This window comes from Schistocerca nitens, chromosome 2 (genome assembly GCF_023898315.1).
Source record: "Schistocerca nitens isolate TAMUIC-IGC-003100 chromosome 2, iqSchNite1.1, whole genome shotgun sequence".
Taxonomy (NCBI): domain Eukaryota; kingdom Metazoa; phylum Arthropoda; class Insecta; order Orthoptera; family Acrididae; genus Schistocerca; species Schistocerca nitens.
Window position 1 is genome coordinate 669,349,026 of NC_064615.1, and position 21,598 is coordinate 669,370,623.

Sequence of the window (21,598 nt, forward strand, 5' to 3'; positions counted from 1 at the left end):
TTACTTCTCGCAGTCATTTTAACGTATCGAGCCTATAATACCCCCAACTGTAGCACAACTGTCGCCTTTCGACAGTTTGCTTTCCGTTCGGCCGCCATATACGGAAGCGATCTGATAGGGCCGGGCTCCATCGCCAACTGCAGGAGCTTCTGCTCTCACAAATCGGCTAGGAAGAACGTGGTTTGCTCTTCGTAAGAAACTTGAAAGCAACGTCAGCGATGAGGTCAACAGAGGTGACAAATAAATGTTGCGAATCAAGATAATCGCGTCGTTGCAGTAATTGTTATACTGAATGCACAGGACATTTCTCATTTGCATTAGACAACGCTACACGACGATTCGGTGCTTATTTCTGCAGTAAGTAAGTGGGCCGCCTACTTTCCCCCGATCGGATACCGACGTGGACGGATGCCATCATTAAATGATTCACGAGTGGGACTGCAGCAGGGCATTACAGCGTTAACACCAGCCACAGTACGATGCGTTTTCGAATCGACAAACGACTTCTTTCCGAAAGGTCTAGCGATGGACTCAGATTCCGAAGCATCAGACGAGGTGGCCGAGTGGTTAAGGCGTTGGACTGCTAATCCAATGTGCTCTGCACGCGTGGGTTCGAATCCCATCCTCGTCGAAGAATTTTACGTAAGGCATCCATTTCGGATCCCGCCTTCTACATGCGAAACGCTACTCAGTAGCAACAGTGGAACGTGTAGGTGGCAGATAACATCAGCAAGAAATATGAAACTAAACCGCCTACCAGATGGAAGGAAACAACATTCGATTGCGCACGCCTTTTCGAATCAAACATCATCTCAAGACCTATAAAGGAAACGAAGTTTGGCACCTTGCTGGTGTTTGGGAAGGGTGCGTTCTAATTCATATTTAAGTGCTTACTTCTCGCAGTCATTTTAACGTATCGAGCCTATAATACCCCCAACTGTAGCACAACTGTCGCCTTTCGACAGTTCGCTTTCCGTTCGGCCGCCATATACGGAAGCGATCTGATAGGGCCGGGCTCCATCGCCAACTGCAGGAGCTTCTGCTCTCACAAATCGGCTAGGAAGAACGTGGTTTGCTCTTCGTAAGAAACTTGAAAGCAACGTCAGCGATGAGGTCAACAGAGGTGACAAATAAATGTTGCGAATCAAGATAATCGCGTCGTTGCAGTAATTGTTATACTGAATGCACAGGACATTTCTCATTTGCATTAGACAACGCTACACGACGATTCGGTGCTTATTTCTGCAGTAAGTAAGTGGGCCGCCTACTTTCCCCCGATCGGATACCGACGTGGACGGATGCCATCATTAAATGATTCACGAGTGGGACTGCAGCAGGGCATTACAGCGTTAACACCAGCCACAGTACGATGCGTTTTCGAATCGACAAACGACTTCTTTCCGAAAGGTCTAGCGATGGACTCAGATTCCGAAGCATCAGACGAGGTGGCCGAGTGGTTAAGGCGTTGGACTGCTAATCCAATGTGCTCTGCACGCGTGGGTTCGAATCCCATCCTCGTCGAAGAATTTTACGTAAGGCATCCATTTCGGATCCCGCCTTCTACATGCGAAACGCTACTCAGTAGCAACAGTGGAACGTGTAGGTGGCAGATAACATCAGCAAGAAAAATGAAACTAAACCGCCTACCAGATGGAAGGAAACAACATTCGATTGCGCACGCCTTTTCGAATCAAACATCATCTCAAGACCTATAAAGGAAACGAAGTTTGGCACCTTGCTGGTGTTTGGGAAGGGTGCGTTCTAATTCATATTTAAGTGCTTACTTCTCGCAGTCATTTTAACGTATCGAGCCTATAATACCCCCAACTGTAGCACAACTGTCGCCTTTCGACAGTTTGCTTTCCGTTCGGCCGCCATATACGGAAGCGATCTGATAGGGCCGGGCTCCATCGCCAACTGCAGGAGCTTCTGCTCTCACAAATCGGCTAGGAAGAACGTGGTTTGCTCTTCGTAAGAAACTTGAAAGCAACGTCAGCGATGAGGTCAACAGAGGTGACAAATAAATGTTGCGAATCAAGATAATCGCGTCGTTGCAGTAATTGTTATACTGAATGCACAGGACATTTCTCATTTGCATTAGACAACGCTACACGACGATTCGGTGCTTATTTCTGCAGTAAGTAAGTGGGCCGCCTACTTTCCCCCGATCGGATACCGACGTGGACGGATGCCATCATTAAATGATTCACGAGTGGGACTGCAGCAGGGCATTACAGCGTTAACACCAGCCACAGTACGATGCGTTTTCGAATCGACAAACGACTTCTTTCCGAAAGGTCTAGCGATGGACTCAGATTCCGAAGCATCAGACGAGGTGGCCGAGTGGTTAAGGCGTTGGACTGCTAATCCAATGTGCTCTGCACACGTGGGTTCGAATCCCATCCTCGTCGAAGAATTTTACGTAAGGCATCCATTTCGGATCCCGCCTTCTACATGCGAAACGCTACTCAGTAGCAACAGTGGAACGTGTAGGTGGCAGATAACATCAGCAAGAAATATGAAACTAAACCGCCTACCAGATGGAAGGAAACAACATTCGATTGCGCACGCCTTTTCGAATCAAACATCATCTCAAGACCTATAAAGGAAACGAAGTTTGGCACCTTGCTGGTGTTTGGGAAGGGTGCGTTCTAATTCATATTTAAGTGCTTACTTCTCGCAGTCATTTTAACGTATCGAGCCTATAATACCCCCAACTGTAGCACAAGTGTCGCCTTTCGACAGTTCGCTTTCCGTTCGGCCGCCATATACGGAAGCGATCTGATAGGGCCGGGCTCCATCGCCAACTGCAGGAGCTTCTGCTCTCACAAATCGGCTAGGAAGAACGTGGTTTGCTCTTCGTAAGAAACTTGAAAGCAACGTCAGCGATGAGGTCAACAGAGGTGACAAATAAATGTTGCGAATCAAGATAATCGCGTCGTTGCAGTAATTGTTATACTGAATGCACAGGACATTTCTCATTTGCATTAGACAACGCTACACGACGATTCGGTGCTTATTTCTGCAGTAAGTAAGTGGGCCGCCTACTTTCCCCCGATCGGATACCGACGTGGACGGATGCCATCATTAAATGATTCACGAGTGGGACTGCAGCAGGGCATTACAGCGTTAACACCAGCCACAGTACGATGCGTTTTCGAATCGACAAACGACTTCTTTCCGAAAGGTCTAGCGATGGACTCAGATTCCGAAGCATCAGACGAGGTGGCCGAGTGGTTAAGGCGTTGGACTGCTAATCCAATGTGCTCTGCACACGTGGGTTCGAATCCCATCCTCGTCGAAGAATTTTACGTAAGGCATCCATTTCGGATCCCGCCTTCTACATGCGAAACGCTACTCAGTAGCAACAGTGGAACGTGTAGGTGGCAGATAACATCAGCAAGAAATATGAAACTAAACCGCCTACCAGATGGAAGGAAACAACATTCGATTGCGCACGCCTTTTCGAATCAAACATCATCTCAAGACCTATAAAGGAAACGAAGTTTGGCACCTTGCTGGTGTTTGGGAAGGGTGCGTTCTAATTCATATTTAAGTGCTTACTTCTCGCAGTCATTTTAACGTATCGAGCCTATAATACCCCCAACTGTAGCACAAGTGTCGCCTTTCGACAGTTCGCTTTCCGTTCGGCCGCCATATACGGAAGCGATCTGATAGGGCCGGGCTCCATCGCCAACTGCAGGAGCTTCTGCTCTCACAAATCGGCTAGGAAGAACGTGGTTTGCTCTTCGTAAGAAACTTGAAAGCAACGTCAGCGATGAGGTCAACAGAGGTGACAAATAAATGTTGCGAATCAAGATAATCGCGTCGTTGCAGTAATTGTTATACTGAATGCACAGGACATTTCTCATTTGCATTAGACAACGCTACACGACGATTCGGTGCTTATTTCTGCAGTAAGTAAGTGGGCCGCCTACTTTCCCCCGATCGGATACCGACGTGGACGGATGCCATCATTAAATGATTCACGAGTGGGACTGCAGCAGGGCATTACAGCGTTAACACCAGCCACAGTACGATGCGTTTTCGAATCGACAAACGACTTCTTTCCGAAAGGTCTAGCGATGGACTCAGATTCCGAAGCATCAGACGAGGTGGCCGAGTGGTTAAGGCGTTGGACTGCTAATCCAATGTGCTCTGCACACGTGGGTTCGAATCCCATCCTCGTCGAAGAATTTTACGTAAGGCATCCATTTCGGATCCCGCCTTCTACATGCGAAACGCTACTCAGTAGCAACAGTGGAACGTGTAGGTGGCAGATAACATCAGCAAGAAATATGAAACTAAACCGCCTACCAGATGGAAGGAAACAACATTCGATTGCGCACGCCTTTTCGAATCAAACATCATCTCAAGACCTATAAAGGAAACGAAGTTTGGCACCTTGCTGGTGTTTGGGAAGGGTGCGTTCTAATTCATATTTAAGTGCTTACTTCTCGCAGTCATTTTAACGTATCGAGCCTATAATACCCCCAACTGTAGCACAAGTGTCGCCTTTCGACAGTTCGCTTTCCGTTCGGCCGCCATATACGGAAGCGATCTGATAGGGCCGGGCTCCATCGCCAACTGCAGGAGCTTCTGCTCTCACAAATCGGCTAGGAAGAACGTGGTTTGCTCTTCGTAAGAAACTTGAAAGCAACGTCAGCGATGAGGTCAACAGAGGTGACAAATAAATGTTGCGAATCAAGATAATCGCGTCGTTGCAGTAATTGTTATACTGAATGCACAGGACATTTCTCATTTGCATTAGACAACGCTACACGACGATTCGGTGCTTATTTCTGCAGTAAGTAAGTGGGCCGCCTACTTTCCCCCGATCGGATACCGACGTGGACGGATGCCATCATTAAATGATTCACGAGTGGGACTGCAGCAGGGCATTACAGCGTTAACACCAGCCACAGTACGATGCGTTTTCGAATCGACAAACGACTTCTTTCCGAAAGGTCTAGCGATGGACTCAGATTCCGAAGCATCAGACGAGGTGGCCGAGTGGTTAAGGCGTTGGACTGCTAATCCAATGTGCTCTGCACACGTGGGTTCGAATCCCATCCTCGTCGAAGAATTTTACGTAAGGCATCCATTTCGGATCCCGCCTTCTACATGCGAAACGCTACTCAGTAGCAACAGTGGAACGTGTAGGTGGCAGATAACATCAGCAAGAAATATGAAACTAAACCGCCTACCAGATGGAAGGAAACAACATTCGATTGCGCACGCCTTTTCGAATCAAACATCATCTCAAGACCTATAAAGGAAACGAAGTTTGGCACCTTGCTGGTGTTTGGGAAGGGTGCGTTCTAATTCATATTTAAGTGCTTACTTCTCGCAGTCATTTTAACGTATCGAGCCTATAATACCCCCAACTGTAGCACAAGTGTCGCCTTTCGACAGTTCGCTTTCCGTTCGGCCGCCATATACGGAAGCGATCTGATAGGGCCGGGCTCCATCGCCAACTGCAGGAGCTTCTGCTCTCACAAATCGGCTAGGAAGAACGTGGTTTGCTCTTCGTAAGAAACTTGAAAGCAACGTCAGCGATGAGGTCAACAGAGGTGACAAATAAATGTTGCGAATCAAGATAATCGCGTCGTTGCAGTAATTGTTATACTGAATGCACAGGACATTTCTCATTTGCATTAGACAACGCTACACGACGATTCGGTGCTTATTTCTGCAGTAAGTAAGTGGGCCGCCTACTTTCCCCCGATCGGATACCGACGTGGACGGATGCCATCATTAAATGATTCACGAGTGGGACTGCAGCAGGGCATTACAGCGTTAACACCAGCCACAGTACGATGCGTTTTCGAATCGACAAACGACTTCTTTCCGAAAGGTCTAGCGATGGACTCAGATTCCGAAGCATCAGACGAGGTGGCCGAGTGGTTAAGGCGTTGGACTGCTAATCCAATGTGCTCTGCACACGTGGGTTCGAATCCCATCCTCGTCGAAGAATTTTACGTAAGGCATCCATTTCGGATCCCGCCTTCTACATGCGAAACGCTACTCAGTAGCAACAGTGGAACGTGTAGGTGGCAGATAACATCAGCAAGAAATATGAAACTAAACCGCCTACCAGATGGAAGGAAACAACATTCGATTGCGCACGCCTTTTCGAATCAAACATCATCTCAAGACCTATAAAGGAAACGAAGTTTGGCACCTTGCTGGTGTTTGGGAAGGGTGCGTTCTAATTCATATTTAAGTGCTTACTTCTCGCAGTCATTTTAACGTATCGAGCCTATAATACCCCCAACTGTAGCACAAGTGTCGCCTTTCGACAGTTCGCTTTCCGTTCGGCCGCCATATACGGAAGCGATCTGATAGGGCCGGGCTCCATCGCCAACTGCAGGAGCTTCTGCTCTCACAAATCGGCTAGGAAGAACGTGGTTTGCTCTTCGTAAGAAACTTGAAAGCAACGTCAGCGATGAGGTCAACAGAGGTGACAAATAAATGTTGCGAATCAAGATAATCGCGTCGTTGCAGTAATTGTTATACTGAATGCACAGGACATTTCTCATTTGCATTAGACAACGCTACACGACGATTCGGTGCTTATTTCTGCAGTAAGTAAGTGGGCCGCCTACTTTCCCCCGATCGGATACCGACGTGGACGGATGCCATCATTAAATGATTCACGAGTGGGACTGCAGCAGGGCATTACAGCGTTAACACCAGCCACAGTACGATGCGTTTTCGAATCGACAAACGACTTCTTTCCGAAAGGTCTAGCGATGGACTCAGATTCCGAAGCATCAGACGAGGTGGCCGAGTGGTTAAGGCGTTGGACTGCTAATCCAATGTGCTCTGCACACGTGGGTTCGAATCCCATCCTCGTCGAAGAATTTTACGTAAGGCATCCATTTCGGATCCCGCCTTCTACATGCGAAACGCTACTCAGTAGCAACAGTGGAACGTGTAGGTGGCAGATAACATCAGCAAGAAATATGAAACTAAACCGCCTACCAGATGGAAGGAAACAACATTCGATTGCGCACGCCTTTTCGAATCAAACATCATCTCAAGACCTATAAAGGAAACGAAGTTTGGCACCTTGCTGGTGTTTGGGAAGGGTGCGTTCTAATTCATATTTAAGTGCTTACTTCTCGCAGTCATTTTAACGTATCGAGCCTATAATACCCCCAACTGTAGCACAAGTGTCGCCTTTCGACAGTTCGCTTTCCGTTCGGCCGCCATATACGGAAGCGATCTGATAGGGCCGGGCTCCATCGCCAACTGCAGGAGCTTCTGCTCTCACAAATCGGCTAGGAAGAACGTGGTTTGCTCTTCGTAAGAAACTTGAAAGCAACGTCAGCGATGAGGTCAACAGAGGTGACAAATAAATGTTGCGAATCAAGATAATCGCGTCGTTGCAGTAATTGTTATACTGAATGCACAGGACATTTCTCATTTGCATTAGACAACGCTACACGACGATTCGGTGCTTATTTCTGCAGTAAGTAAGTGGGCCGCCTACTTTCCCCCGATCGGATACCGACGTGGACGGATGCCATCATTAAATGATTCACGAGTGGGACTGCAGCAGGGCATTACAGCGTTAACACCAGCCACAGTACGATGCGTTTTCGAATCGACAAACGACTTCTTTCCGAAAGGTCTAGCGATGGACTCAGATTCCGAAGCATCAGACGAGGTGGCCGAGTGGTTAAGGCGTTGGACTGCTAATCCAATGTGCTCTGCACGCGTGGGTTCGAATCCCATCCTCGTCGAAGAATTTTACGTAAGGCATCCATTTCGGATCCCGCCTTCTACATGCGAAACGCTACTCAGTAGCAACAGTGGAACGTGTAGGTGGCAGATAACATCAGCAAGAAATATGAAACTAAACCGCCTACCAGATGGAAGGAAACAACATTCGATTGCGCACGCCTTTTCGAATCAAACATCATCTCAAGACCTATAAAGGAAACGAAGTTTGGCACCTTGCTGGTGTTTGGGAAGGGTGCGTTCTAATTCATATTTAAGTGCTTACTTCTCGCAGTCATTTTAACGTATCGAGCCTATAATACCCCCAACTGTAGCACAACTGTCGCCTTTCGACAGTTTGCTTTCCGTTCGGCCGCCATATACGGAAGCGATCTGATAGGGCCGGGCTCCATCGCCAACTGCAGGAGCTTCTGCTCTCACAAATCGGCTAGGAAGAACGTGGTTTGCTCTTCGTAAGAAACTTGAAAGCAACGTCAGCGATGAGGTCAACAGAGGTGACAAATAAATGTTGCGAATCAAGATAATCGCGTCGTTGCAGTAATTGTTATACTGAATGCACAGGACATTTCTCATTTGCATTAGACAACGCTACACGACGATTCGGTGCTTATTTCTGCAGTAAGTAAGTGGGCCGCCTACTTTCCCCCGATCGGATACCGACGTGGACGGATGCCATCATTAAATGATTCACGAGTGGGACTGCAGCAGGGCATTACAGCGTTAACACCAGCCACAGTACGATGCGTTTTCGAATCGACAAACGACTTCTTTCCGAAAGGTCTAGCGATGGACTCAGATTCCGAAGCATCAGACGAGGTGGCCGAGTGGTTAAGGCGTTGGACTGCTAATCCAATGTGCTCTGCACGCGTGGGTTCGAATCCCATCCTCGTCGAAGAATTTTACGTAAGGCATCCATTTCGGATCCCGCCTTCTACATGCGAAACGCTACTCAGTAGCAACAGTGGAACGTGTAGGTGGCAGATAACATCAGCAAGAAAAATGAAACTAAACCGCCTACCAGATGGAAGGAAACAACATTCGATTGCGCACGCCTTTTCGAATCAAACATCATCTCAAGACCTATAAAGGAAACGAAGTTTGGCACCTTGCTGGTGTTTGGGAAGGGTGCGTTCTAATTCATATTTAAGTGCTTACTTCTCGCAGTCATTTTAACGTATCGAGCCTATAATACCCCCAACTGTAGCACAACTGTCGCCTTTCGACAGTTTGCTTTCCGTTCGGCCGCCATATACGGAAGCGATCTGATAGGGCCGGGCTCCATCGCCAACTGCAGGAGCTTCTGCTCTCACAAATCGGCTAGGAAGAACGTGGTTTGCTCTTCGTAAGAAACTTGAAAGCAACGTCAGCGATGAGGTCAACAGAGGTGACAAATAAATGTTGCGAATCAAGATAATCGCGTCGTTGCAGTAATTGTTATACTGAATGCACAGGACATTTCTCATTTGCATTAGACAACGCTACACGACGATTCGGTGCTTATTTCTGCAGTAAGTAAGTGGGCCGCCTACTTTCCCCCGATCGGATACCGACGTGGACGGATGCCATCATTAAATGATTCACGAGTGGGACTGCAGCAGGGCATTACAGCGTTAACACCAGCCACAGTACGATGCGTTTTCGAATCGACAAACGACTTCTTTCCGAAAGGTCTAGCGATGGACTCAGATTCCGAAGCATCAGACGAGGTGGCCGAGTGGTTAAGGCGTTGGACTGCTAATCCAATGTGCTCTGCACGCGTGGGTTCGAATCCCATCCTCGTCGAAGAATTTTACGTAAGGCATCCATTTCGGATCCCGCCTTCTACATGCGAAACGCTACTCAGTAGCAACAGTGGAACGTGTAGGTGGCAGATAACATCAGCAAGAAATATGAAACTAAACCGCCTACCAGATGGAAGGAAACAACATTCGATTGCGCACGCCTTTTCGAATCAAACATCATCTCAAGACCTATAAAGGAAACGAAGTTTGGCACCTTGCTGGTGTTTGGGAAGGGTGCGTTCTAATTCATATTTAAGTGCTTACTTCTCGCAGTCATTTTAACGTATCGAGCCTATAATACCCCCAACTGTAGCACAACTGTCGCCTTTCGACAGTTCGCTTTCCGTTCGGCCGCCATATACGGAAGCGATCTGATAGGGCCGGGCTCCATCGCCAACTGCAGGAGCTTCTGCTCTCACAAATCGGCTAGGAAGAACGTGGTTTGCTCTTCGTAAGAAACTTGAAAGCAACGTCAGCGATGAGGTCAACAGAGGTGACAAATAAATGTTGCGAATCAAGATAATCGCGTCGTTGCAGTAATTGTTATACTGAATGCACAGGACATTTCTCATTTGCATTAGACAACGCTACACGACGATTCGGTGCTTATTTCTGCAGTAAGTAAGTGGGCCGCCTACTTTCCCCCGATCGGATACCGACGTGGACGGATGCCATCATTAAATGATTCACGAGTGGGACTGCAGCAGGGCATTACAGCGTTAACACCAGCCACAGTACGATGCGTTTTCGAATCGACAAACGACTTCTTTCCGAAAGGTCTAGCGATGGACTCAGATTCCGAAGCATCAGACGAGGTGGCCGAGTGGTTAAGGCGTTGGACTGCTAATCCAATGTGCTCTGCACGCGTGGGTTCGAATCCCATCCTCGTCGAAGAATTTTACGTAAGGCATCCATTTCGGATCCCGCCTTCTACATGCGAAACGCTACTCAGTAGCAACAGTGGAACGTGTAGGTGGCAGATAACATCAGCAAGAAAAATGAAACTAAACCGCCTACCAGATGGAAGGAAACAACATTCGATTGCGCACGCCTTTTCGAATCAAACATCATCTCAAGACCTATAAAGGAAACGAAGTTTGGCACCTTGCTGGTGTTTGGGAAGGGTGCGTTCTAATTCATATTTAAGTGCTTACTTCTCGCAGTCATTTTAACGTATCGAGCCTATAATACCCCCAACTGTAGCACAACTGTCGCCTTTCGACAGTTTGCTTTCCGTTCGGCCGCCATATACGGAAGCGATCTGATAGGGCCGGGCTCCATCGCCAACTGCAGGAGCTTCTGCTCTCACAAATCGGCTAGGAAGAACGTGGTTTGCTCTTCGTAAGAAACTTGAAAGCAACGTCAGCGATGAGGTCAACAGAGGTGACAAATAAATGTTGCGAATCAAGATAATCGCGTCGTTGCAGTAATTGTTATACTGAATGCACAGGACATTTCTCATTTGCATTAGACAACGCTACACGACGATTCGGTGCTTATTTCTGCAGTAAGTAAGTGGGCCGCCTACTTTCCCCCGATCGGATACCGACGTGGACGGATGCCATCATTAAATGATTCACGAGTGGGACTGCAGCAGGGCATTACAGCGTTAACACCAGCCACAGTACGATGCGTTTTCGAATCGACAAACGACTTCTTTCCGAAAGGTCTAGCGATGGACTCAGATTCCGAAGCATCAGACGAGGTGGCCGAGTGGTTAAGGCGTTGGACTGCTAATCCAATGTGCTCTGCACGCGTGGGTTCGAATCCCATCCTCGTCGAAGAATTTTACGTAAGGCATCCATTTCGGATCCCGCCTTCTACATGCGAAACGCTACTCAGTAGCAACAGTGGAACGTGTAGGTGGCAGATAACATCAGCAAGAAAAATGAAACTAAACCGCCTACCAGATGGAAGGAAACAACATTCGATTGCGCACGCCTTTTCGAATCAAACATCATCTCAAGACCTATAAAGGAAACGAAGTTTGGCACCTTGCTGGTGTTTGGGAAGGGTGCGTTCTAATTCATATTTAAGTGCTTACTTCTCGCAGTCATTTTAACGTATCGAGCCTATAATACCCCCAACTGTAGCACAACTGTCGCCTTTCGACAGTTTGCTTTCCGTTCGGCCGCCATATACGGAAGCGATCTGATAGGGCCGGGCTCCATCGCCAACTGCAGGAGCTTCTGCTCTCACAAATCGGCTAGGAAGAACGTGGTTTGCTCTTCGTAAGAAACTTGAAAGCAACGTCAGCGATGAGGTCAACAGAGGTGACAAATAAATGTTGCGAATCAAGATAATCGCGTCGTTGCAGTAATTGTTATACTGAATGCACAGGACATTTCTCATGTGCATTAGACAACGCTACACGACGATTCGGTGCTTATTTCTGCAGTAAGTAAGTGGGCCGCCTACTTTCCCCCGATCGGATACCGACGTGGACGGATGCCATCATTAAATGATTCAAGATTGGGAGCTTGGTCAGCTGCACTGCAGCAGGGCATTACAGCGTTAACACCAGCCACAGTACGATGCGTTTTCGAATCGACAAACGACTTCTTTCCGAAAGGTCTAGCGATGGACTCAGATTCCGAAGCATCAGACGAGGTGGCCGAGTGGTTAAGGCGTTGGACTGCTAATCCAATGTGCTCTGCACGCGTGGGTTCGAATCCCATCCTCGTCGAAGAATTTTACGTAAGGCATCCATTTCGGATCCCGCCTTCTACATGCGAAACGCTACTCAGTAGCAACAGTGGAACGTGTAGGTGGCAGATAACATCAGCAAGAAAAATGAAACTAAACCGCCTACCAGATGGAAGGAAACAACATTCGATTGCGCACGCCTTTTCGAATCAAACATCATCTCAAGACCTATAAAGGAAACGAAGTTTGGCACCTTGCTGGTGTTTGGGAAGGGTGCGTTCTAATTCATATTTAAGTGCTTACTTCTCGCAGTCATTTTAACGTATCGAGCCTATAATACCCCCAACTGTAGCACAACTGTCGCCTTTCGACAGTTTGCTTTCCGTTCGGCCGCCATATACGGAAGCGATCTGATAGGGCCGGGCTCCATCGCCAACTGCAGGAGCTTCTGCTCTCACAAATCGGCTAGGAAGAACGTGGTTTGCTCTTCGTAAGAAACTTGAAAGCAACGTCAGCGATGAGGTCAACAGAGGTGACAAATAAATGTTGCGAATCAAGATAATCGCGTCGTTGCAGTAATTGTTATACTGAATGCACAGGACATTTCTCATTTGCATTAGACAACGCTACACGACGATTCGGTGCTTATTTCTGCAGTAAGTAAGTGGGCCGCCTACTTTCCCCCGATCGGATACCGACGTGGACGGATGCCATCATTAAATGATTCACGAGTGGGACTGCAGCAGGGCATTACAGCGTTAACACCAGCCACAGTACGATGCGTTTTCGAATCGACAAACGACTTCTTTCCGAAAGGTCTAGCGATGGACTCAGATTCCGAAGCATCAGACGAGGTGGCCGAGTGGTTAAGGCGTTGGACTGCTAATCCAATGTGCTCTGCACGCGTGGGTTCGAATCCCATCCTCGTCGAAGAATTTTACGTAAGGCATCCATTTCGGATCCCGCCTTCTACATGCGAAACGCTACTCAGTAGCAACAGTGGAACGTGTAGGTGGCAGATAACATCAGCAAGAAAAATGAAACTAAACCGCCTACCAGATGGAAGGAAACAACATTCGATTGCGCACGCCTTTTCGAATCAAACATCATCTCAAGACCTATAAAGGAAACGAAGTTTGGCACCTTGCTGGTGTTTGGGAAGGGTGCGTTCTAATTCATATTTAAGTGCTTACTTCTCGCAGTCATTTTAACGTATCGAGCCTATAATACCCCCAACTGTAGCACAACTGTCGCCTTTCGACAGTTTGCTTTCCGTTCGGCCGCCATATACGGAAGCGATCTGATAGGGCCGGGCTCCATCGCCAACTGCAGGAGCTTCTGCTCTCACAAATCGGCTAGGAAGAACGTGGTTTGCTCTTCGTAAGAAACTTGAAAGCAACGTCAGCGATGAGGTCAACAGAGGTGACAAATAAATGTTGCGAATCAAGATAATCGCGTCGTTGCAGTAATTGTTATACTGAATGCACAGGACATTTCTCATTTGCATTAGACAACGCTACACGACGATTCGGTGCTTATTTCTGCAGTAAGTAAGTGGGCCGCCTACTTTCCCCCGATCGGATACCGACGTGGACGGATGCCATCATTAAATGATTCACGAGTGGGACTGCAGCAGGGCATTACAGCGTTAACACCAGCCACAGTACGATGCGTTTTCGAATCGACAAACGACTTCTTTCCGAAAGGTCTAGCGATGGACTCAGATTCCGAAGCATCAGACGAGGTGGCCGAGTGGTTAAGGCGTTGGACTGCTAATCCAATGTGCTCTGCACGCGTGGGTTCGAATCCCATCCTCGTCGAAGAATTTTACGTAAGGCATCCATTTCGGATCCCGCCTTCTACATGCGAAACGCTACTCAGTAGCAACAGTGGAACGTGTAGGTGGCAGATAACATCAGCAAGAAATATGAAACTAAACCGCCTACCAGATGGAAGGAAACAACATTCGATTGCGCACGCCTTTTCGAATCAAACATCATCTCAAGACCTATAAAGGAAACGAAGTTTGGCACCTTGCTGGTGTTTGGGAAGGGTGCGTTCAAATTCATATTTAAGTGCTTACTTCTCGCAGTCATTTTAACGTATCGAGCCTATAATACCCCCAACTGTAGCACAACTGTCGCCTTTCGACAGTTTGCTTTCCGTTCGGCCGCCATATACGGAAGCGATCTGATAGGGCCGGGCTCCATCGCCAACTGCAGGAGCTTCTGCTCTCACAAATCGGCTAGGAAGAACGTGGTTTGCTCTTCGTAAGAAACTTGAAAGCAACGTCAGCGATGAGGTCAACAGAGGTGACAAATAAATGTTGCGAATCAAGATAATCGCGTCGTTGCAGTAATTGTTATACTGAATGCACAGGACATTTCTCATTTGCATTAGACAACGCTACACGACGATTCGGTGCTTATTTCTGCAGTAAGTAAGTGGGCCGCCTACTTTCCCCCGATCGGATACCGACGTGGACGGATGCCATCATTAAATGATTCACGAGTGGGACTGCAGCAGGGCATTACAGCGTTAACACCAGCCACAGTACGATGCGTTTTCGAATCGACAAACGACTTCTTTCCGAAAGGTCTAGCGATGGACTCAGATTCCGAAGCATCAGACGAGGTGGCCGAGTGGTTAAGGCGTTGGACTGCTAATCCAATGTGCTCTGCACGCGTGGGTTCGAATCCCATCCTCGTCGAAGAATTTTACGTAAGGCATCCATTTCGGATCCCGCCTTCTACATGCGAAACGCTACTCAGTAGCAACAGTGGAACGTGTAGGTGGCAGATAACATCAGCAAGAAATATGAAACTAAACCGCCTACCAGATGGAAGGAAACAACATTCGATTGCGCACGCCTTTTCGAATCAAACATCATCTCAAGACCTATAAAGGAAACGAAGTTTGGCACCTTGCTGGTGTTTGGGAAGGGTGCGTTCTAATTCATATTTAAGTGCTTACTTCTCGCAGTCATTTTAACGTATCGAGCCTATAATACCCCCAACTGTAGCACAACTGTCGCCTTTCGACAGTTCGCTTTCCGTTCGGCCGCCATATACGGAAGCGATCTGATAGGGCCGGGCTCCATCGCCAACTGCAGGAGCTTCTGCTCTCACAAATCGGCTAGGAAGAACGTGGTTTGCTCTTCGTAAGAAACTTGAAAGCAACGTCAGCGATGAGGTCAACAGAGGTGACAAATAAATGTTGCGAATCAAGATAATCGCGTCGTTGCAGTAATTGTTATACTGAATGCACAGGACATTTCTCATTTGCATTAGACAACGCTACACGACGATTCGGTGCTTATTTCTGCAGTAAGTAAGTGGGCCGCCTACTTTCCCCCGATCGGATACCGACGTGGACGGATGCCATCATTAAATGATTCACGAGTGGGACTGCAGCAGGGCATTACAGCGTTAACACCAGCCACAGTACGATGCGTTTTCGAATCGACAAACGACTTCTTTCCGAAAGGTCTAGCGATGGACTCAGATTCCGAAGCATCAGACGAGGTGGCCGAGTGGTTAAGGCGTTGGACTGCTAATCCAATGTGCTCTGCACGCGTGGGTTCGAATCCCATCCTCGTCGAAGAATTTTACGTAAGGCATCCATTTCGGATCCCGCCTTCTACATGCGAAACGCTACTCAGTAGCAACAGTGGAACGTGTAGGTGGCAGATAACATCAGCAAGAAAAATGAAACTAAACCGCCTACCAGATGGAAGGAAACAACATTCGATTGCGCACGCCTTTTCGAATCAAACATCATCTCAAGACCTATAAAGGAAACGAAGTTTGGCACCTTGCTGGTGTTTGGGAAGGGTGCGTTCTAATTCATATTTAAGTGCTTACTTCTCGCAGTCATTTTAACGTATCGAGCCTATAATACCCCCAACTGTAGCACAACTGTCGCCTTTCGACAGTTTGCTTTCCGTTCGGCCGCCATATACGGAAGCGATCTGATAGGGCCGGGCTCCATCGCCAACTGCAGGAGCTTCTGCTCTCACAAATCGGCTAGGAAGAACGTGGTTTGCTCTTCGTAAGAAACTTGAAAGCAACGTCAGCGATGAGGTCAACAGAGGTGACAAATAAATGTTGCGAATCAAGATAATCGCGTCGTTGCAGTAATTGTTATACTGAATGCACAGGACATTTCTCATTTGCATTAGACAACGCTACACGACGATTCGGTGCTTATTTCTGCAGTAAGTAAGTGGGCCGCCTACTTTCCCCCGATCGGATACCGACGTGGACGGATGCCATCATTAAATGATTCACGAGTGGGACTGCAGCAGGGCATTACAGCGTTAACACCAGCCACAGTACGATGCGTTTTCGAATCGACAAACGACTTCTTTCCGAAAGGTCTAGCGATGGACTCAGATTCCGAAGCATCAGACGAGGTGGCCGAGTGGTTAAGGCGTTGGACTGCTAATCCAATGTGCTCTGCACGCGTGGGTTCGAATCCCATCCTCGTCGAAGAATTTTACGTAAGGCATCCATTTCGGATCCCGCCTTCTACATGCGAAACGCTACTCAGTAGCAACAGTGGAACGTGTAGGTGGCAGATAACATCAGCAAGAAATATGAAACTAAACCGCCTACCAGATGGAAGGAAACAACATTCGATTGCGCACGCCTTTTCGAATCAAACATCATCTCAAGACCTATAAAGGAAACGAAGTTTGGCACCTTGCTGGTGTTTGGGAAGGGTGCGTTCAAATTCATATTTAAGTGCTTACTTCTCGCAGTCATTTTAACGTATCGAGCCTATAATACCCCCAACTGTAGCACAACTGTCGCCTTTCGACAGTTTGCTTTCCGTTCGGCCGCCATATACGGAAGCGATCTGATAGGGCCGGGCTCCATCGCCAACTGCAGGAGCTTCTGCTCTCACAAATCGGCTAGGAAGAACGTGGTTTGCTCTTCGTAAGAAACTTGAAAGCAACGTCAGCGATGAGGTCAACAGAGGTGACAAATAAATGTTGCGAATCAAGATAATCGCGTCGTTGCAGTAATTGTTATACTGAATGCACAGGACATTTCTCATTTGCATTAGACAACGCTACACGACGATTCGGTGCTTATTTCTGCAGTAAGTAAGTGGGCCGCCTACTTTCCCCCGATCGGATACCGACGTGGACGGATGCCATCATTAAATGATTCACGAGTGGGACTGCAGCAGGGCATTACAGCGTTAACACCAGCCACAGTACGATGCGTTTTCGAATCGACAAACGACTTCTTTCCGAAAGGTCTAGCGATGGACTCAGATTCCGAAGCATCAGACGAGGTGGCCGAGTGGTTAAGGCGTTGGACTGCTAATCCAATGTGCTCTGCACACGTGGGTTCGAATCCCATCCTCGTCGAAGAATTTTACGTAAGGCATCCATTTCGGATCCCGCCTTCTACATGCGAAACGCTACTCAGTAGCAACAGTGGAACGTGTAGGTGGCAGATAACATCAGCAAGAAATATGAAACTAAACCGCCTACCAGATGGAAGGAAACAACATTCGATTGCGCACGCCTTTTCGAATCAAACATCATCTCAAGACCTATAAAGGAAACGAAGTTTGGCACCTTGCTGGTGTTTGGGAAGGGTGCGTTCTAATTCATATTTAAGTGCTTACTTCTCGCAGTCATTTTAACGTATCGAGCCTATAATACCCCCAACTGTAGCACAAGTGTCGCCTTTCGACAGTTCGCTTTCCGTTCGGCCGCCATATACGGAAGCGATCTGATAGGGCCGGGCTCCATCGCCAACTGCAGGAGCTTCTGCTCTCACAAATCGGCTAGGAAGAACGTGGTTTGCTCTTCGTAAGAAACTTGAAAGCAACGTCAGCGATGAGGTCAACAGAGGTGACAAATAAATGTTGCGAATCAAGATAATCGCGTCGTTGCAGTAATTGTTATACTGAATGCACAGGACATTTCTCATTTGCATTAGACAACGCTACACGACGATTCGGTGCTTATTTCTGCAGTAAGTAAGTGGGCCGCCTACTTTCCCCCGATCGGATACCGACGTGGACGGATGCCATCATTAAATGATTCACGAGTGGGACTGCAGCAGGGCATTACAGCGTTAACACCAGCCACAGTACGATGCGTTTTCGAATCGACAAACGACTTCTTTCCGAAAGGTCTAGCGATGGACTCAGATTCCGAAGCATCAGACGAGGTGGCCGAGTGGTTAAGGCGTTGGACTGCTAATCCAATGTGCTCTGCACACGTGGGTTCGAATCCCATCCTCGTCGAAGAATTTTACGTAAGGCATCCATTTCGGATCCCGCCTTCTACATGCGAAACGCTACTCAGTAGCAACAGTGGAACGTGTAGGTGGCAGATAACATCAGCAAGAAATATGAAACTAAACCGCCTACCAGATGGAAGGAAACAACATTCGATTGCGCACGCCTTTTCGAATCAAACATCATCTCAAGACCTATAAAGGAAACGAAGTTTGGCACCTTGCTGGTGTTTGGGAAGGGTGCGTTCTAATTCATATTTAAGTGCTTACTTCTCGCAGTCATTTTAACGTATCGAGCCTATAATACCCCCAACTGTAGCACAAGTGTCGCCTTTCGACAGTTCGCTTTCCGTTCGGCCGCCATATACGGAAGCGATCTGATAGGGCCGGGCTCCATCGCCAACTGCAGGAGCTTCTGCTCTCACAAATCGGCTAGGAAGAACGTGGTTTGCTCTTCGTAAGAAACTTGAAAGCAACGTCAGCGATGAGGTCAACAGAGGTGACAAATAAATGTTGCGAATCAAGATAATCGCGTCGTTGCAGTAATTGTTATACTGAATGCACAGGACATTTCTCATTTGCATTAGACAACGCTACACGACGATTCGGTGCTTATTTCTGCAGTAAGTAAGTGGGCCGCCTACTTTCCCCCGATCGGATACCGACGTGGACGGATGCCATCATTAAATGATTCACGAGTGGGACTGCAGCAGGGCATTACAGCGTTAACACCAGCCACAGTACGATGCGTTTTCGAATCGACAAACGACTTCTTTCCGAAAGGTCTAGCGATGGACTCAGATTCCGAAGCATCAGACGAGGTGGCCGAGTGGTTAAGGCGTTGGACTGCTAATCCAATGTGCTCTGCACGCGTGGGTTCGAATCCCATCCTCGTCGAAGAATTTTACGTAAGGCATCCATTTCGGATCCCGCCTTCTACATGCGAAACGCTACTCAGTAGCAACAGTGGAACGTGTAGGTGGCAGATAACATCAGCAAGAAATATGAAACTAAACCGCCTACCAGATGGAAGGAAACAACATTCGATTGCGCACGCCTTTTCGAATCAAACATCATCTCAAGACCTATAAAGGAAACGAAGTTTGGCACCTTGCTGGTGTTTGGGAAGGGTGCGTTCTAATTCATATTTAAGTGCTTACTTCTCGCAGTCATTTTAACGTATCGAGCCTATAATACCCCCAACTGTAGCACAACTGTCGCCTTTCGACAGTTTGCTTTCCGTTCGGCCGCCATATACGGAAGCGATCTGATAGGGCCGGGCTCCATCGCCAACTGCAGGAGCTTCTGCTCTCACAAATCGGCTAGGAAGAACGTGGTTTGCTCTTCGTAAGAAACTTGAAAGCAACGTCAGCGATGAGGTCAACAGAGGTGACAAATAAATGTTGCGAATCAAGATAATCGCGTCGTTGCAGTAATTGTTATACTGAATGCACAGGACATTTCTCATTTGCATTAGACAACGCTACACGACGATTCGGTGCTTATTTCTGCAGTAAGTAAGTGGGCCGCCTACTTTCCCCCGATCGGATACCGACGTGGACGGATGCCATCATTAAATGATTCACGAGTGGGACTGCAGCAGGGCATTACAGCGTTAACACCAGCCACAGTACGATGCGTTTTCGAATCGACAAACGACTTCTTTCCGAAAGGTCTAGCGATGGACTCAGATTCCGAAGCATCAGACGAGGTGGCCGAGTGGTTAAGGCGTTGGACTGCTAATCCAATGTGCTCTGCACGCGTGGGTTCGAATCCCATCCTCGTCGAAGAATTTTACGTAAGGCATCCATTTCGGATCCCGCCTTCTACATGCGAAACGCTACTCAGTAGCAACAGTGGAACGTGTAGGTGGCAGATAACATCAGCAAGAAAAATGAAACTAAACCGCCTACCAGATGGAAGGAAACAACATTCGATTGCGCACGCCTTTTCGAATCAAACATCATCTCAAGACCTATAAAGGAAACGAAGTTTGGCACCTTGCTGGTGTTTGGGAAGGGTGCGTTCTAATTCATATTTAAGTGCTTACTTCTCGCAGTCATTTTAACGTATCGAGCCTATAATACCCCCAACTGTAGCACAACTGTCGCCTTTCGACAGTTTGCTTTCCGTTCGGCCGCCATATACGGAAGCGATCTGATAGGGCCGGGCTCCATCGCCAACTGCAGGAGCTTCTGCTCTCACAAATCGGCTAGGAAGAACGTGGTTTGCTCTTCGTAAGAAACTTGAAAGCAACGTCAGCGATGAGGTCAACAGAGGTGACAAATAAATGTTGCGAATCAAGATAATCGCGTCGTTGCAGTAATTGTTATACTGAATGCACAGGACATTTCTCATTTGCATTAGACAACGCTACACGACGATTCGGTGCTTATTTCTGCAGTAAGTAAGTGGGCCGCCTACTTTCCCCCGATCGGATACCGACGTGGACGGATGCCATCATTAAATGATTCACGAGTGGGACTGCAGCAGGGCATTACAGCGTTAACACCAGCCACAGTACGATGCGTTTTCGAATCGACAAACGACTTCTTTCCGAAAGGTCTAGCGATGGACTCAGATTCCGAAGCATCAGACGAGGTGGCCGAGTGGTTAAGGCGTTGGACTGCTAATCCAATGTGCTCTGCACGCGTGGGTTCGAATCCCATCCTCGTCGAAGAATTTTACGTAAGGCATCCATTTCGGATCCCGCCTTCTACATGCGAAACGCTACTCAGTAGCAACAGTGGAACGTGTAGGTGGCAGATAACATCAGCAAGAAATATGAAACTAAACCGCCTACCAGATGGAAGGAAACAACATTCGATTGCGCACGCCTTTTCGAATCAAACATCATCTCAAGACCTATAAAGGAAACGAAGTTTGGCACCTTGCTGGTGTTTGGGAAGGGTGCGTTCTAATTCATATTTAAGTGCTTACTTCTCGCAGTCATTTTAACGTATCGAGCCTATAATACCCCCAACTGTAGCACAACTGTCGCCTTTCGACAGTTCGCTTTCCGTTCGGCCGCCATATACGGAAGCGATCTGATAGGGCCGGGCTCCATCGCCAACTGCAGGAGCTTCTGCTCTCACAAATCGGCTAGGAAGAACGTGGTTTGCTCTTCGTAAGAAACTTGAAAGCAACGTCAGCGATGAG

General features: G+C 47.8%; 24 non-coding genes across 24 annotated transcripts; all 24 read left to right on the forward strand.

Annotated features, from left to right (window-relative positions):
* Positions 1-549: 549 nt before the first annotated feature.
* Positions 550-631, forward strand: Trnas-gcu (transfer RNA serine (anticodon GCU)). The gene has a single exon. It is a non-coding gene; the product is annotated as a tRNA-Ser (tRNA).
* An 808-nt stretch (positions 632-1,439) lies between these two features.
* Positions 1,440-1,521, forward strand: Trnas-gcu (transfer RNA serine (anticodon GCU)). Its single transcript has one exon. It is a non-coding gene; the product is annotated as a tRNA-Ser (tRNA).
* An 808-nt stretch (positions 1,522-2,329) lies between these two features.
* Trnas-gcu (transfer RNA serine (anticodon GCU)) lies at positions 2,330-2,411 on the forward strand. Its single transcript has one exon. It is a non-coding gene; the product is annotated as a tRNA-Ser (tRNA).
* Positions 2,412-3,219: 808 nt separating this feature from the next.
* Positions 3,220-3,301, forward strand: Trnas-gcu (transfer RNA serine (anticodon GCU)). The gene has a single exon. It is a non-coding gene; the product is annotated as a tRNA-Ser (tRNA).
* Positions 3,302-4,109: 808 nt separating this feature from the next.
* Trnas-gcu (transfer RNA serine (anticodon GCU)) lies at positions 4,110-4,191 on the forward strand. Its single transcript has one exon. It is a non-coding gene; the product is annotated as a tRNA-Ser (tRNA).
* Positions 4,192-4,999: 808 nt separating this feature from the next.
* Positions 5,000-5,081, forward strand: Trnas-gcu (transfer RNA serine (anticodon GCU)). The gene has a single exon. It is a non-coding gene; the product is annotated as a tRNA-Ser (tRNA).
* An 808-nt stretch (positions 5,082-5,889) lies between these two features.
* Trnas-gcu (transfer RNA serine (anticodon GCU)) lies at positions 5,890-5,971 on the forward strand. Its single transcript has one exon. It is a non-coding gene; the product is annotated as a tRNA-Ser (tRNA).
* An 808-nt stretch (positions 5,972-6,779) lies between these two features.
* On the forward strand, positions 6,780-6,861 carry Trnas-gcu (transfer RNA serine (anticodon GCU)). Its single transcript has one exon. It is a non-coding gene; the product is annotated as a tRNA-Ser (tRNA).
* An 808-nt stretch (positions 6,862-7,669) lies between these two features.
* Trnas-gcu (transfer RNA serine (anticodon GCU)) lies at positions 7,670-7,751 on the forward strand. Its single transcript has one exon. It is a non-coding gene; the product is annotated as a tRNA-Ser (tRNA).
* Positions 7,752-8,559: 808 nt separating this feature from the next.
* On the forward strand, positions 8,560-8,641 carry Trnas-gcu (transfer RNA serine (anticodon GCU)). The gene has a single exon. It is a non-coding gene; the product is annotated as a tRNA-Ser (tRNA).
* Positions 8,642-9,449: 808 nt separating this feature from the next.
* Trnas-gcu (transfer RNA serine (anticodon GCU)) lies at positions 9,450-9,531 on the forward strand. Its single transcript has one exon. It is a non-coding gene; the product is annotated as a tRNA-Ser (tRNA).
* An 808-nt stretch (positions 9,532-10,339) lies between these two features.
* On the forward strand, positions 10,340-10,421 carry Trnas-gcu (transfer RNA serine (anticodon GCU)). Its single transcript has one exon. It is a non-coding gene; the product is annotated as a tRNA-Ser (tRNA).
* Positions 10,422-11,229: 808 nt separating this feature from the next.
* Trnas-gcu (transfer RNA serine (anticodon GCU)) lies at positions 11,230-11,311 on the forward strand. Its single transcript has one exon. It is a non-coding gene; the product is annotated as a tRNA-Ser (tRNA).
* Positions 11,312-12,134: 823 nt separating this feature from the next.
* On the forward strand, positions 12,135-12,216 carry Trnas-gcu (transfer RNA serine (anticodon GCU)). The gene has a single exon. It is a non-coding gene; the product is annotated as a tRNA-Ser (tRNA).
* An 808-nt stretch (positions 12,217-13,024) lies between these two features.
* Positions 13,025-13,106, forward strand: Trnas-gcu (transfer RNA serine (anticodon GCU)). Its single transcript has one exon. It is a non-coding gene; the product is annotated as a tRNA-Ser (tRNA).
* An 808-nt stretch (positions 13,107-13,914) lies between these two features.
* On the forward strand, positions 13,915-13,996 carry Trnas-gcu (transfer RNA serine (anticodon GCU)). The gene has a single exon. It is a non-coding gene; the product is annotated as a tRNA-Ser (tRNA).
* An 808-nt stretch (positions 13,997-14,804) lies between these two features.
* Trnas-gcu (transfer RNA serine (anticodon GCU)) lies at positions 14,805-14,886 on the forward strand. Its single transcript has one exon. It is a non-coding gene; the product is annotated as a tRNA-Ser (tRNA).
* Positions 14,887-15,694: 808 nt separating this feature from the next.
* On the forward strand, positions 15,695-15,776 carry Trnas-gcu (transfer RNA serine (anticodon GCU)). The gene has a single exon. It is a non-coding gene; the product is annotated as a tRNA-Ser (tRNA).
* An 808-nt stretch (positions 15,777-16,584) lies between these two features.
* Positions 16,585-16,666, forward strand: Trnas-gcu (transfer RNA serine (anticodon GCU)). The gene has a single exon. It is a non-coding gene; the product is annotated as a tRNA-Ser (tRNA).
* Positions 16,667-17,474: 808 nt separating this feature from the next.
* Trnas-gcu (transfer RNA serine (anticodon GCU)) lies at positions 17,475-17,556 on the forward strand. Its single transcript has one exon. It is a non-coding gene; the product is annotated as a tRNA-Ser (tRNA).
* An 808-nt stretch (positions 17,557-18,364) lies between these two features.
* Positions 18,365-18,446, forward strand: Trnas-gcu (transfer RNA serine (anticodon GCU)). The gene has a single exon. It is a non-coding gene; the product is annotated as a tRNA-Ser (tRNA).
* An 808-nt stretch (positions 18,447-19,254) lies between these two features.
* Positions 19,255-19,336, forward strand: Trnas-gcu (transfer RNA serine (anticodon GCU)). Its single transcript has one exon. It is a non-coding gene; the product is annotated as a tRNA-Ser (tRNA).
* An 808-nt stretch (positions 19,337-20,144) lies between these two features.
* Positions 20,145-20,226, forward strand: Trnas-gcu (transfer RNA serine (anticodon GCU)). The gene has a single exon. It is a non-coding gene; the product is annotated as a tRNA-Ser (tRNA).
* Positions 20,227-21,034: 808 nt separating this feature from the next.
* Trnas-gcu (transfer RNA serine (anticodon GCU)) lies at positions 21,035-21,116 on the forward strand. Its single transcript has one exon. It is a non-coding gene; the product is annotated as a tRNA-Ser (tRNA).
* The last annotated feature ends 482 nt before the right edge of the window (positions 21,117-21,598 follow it).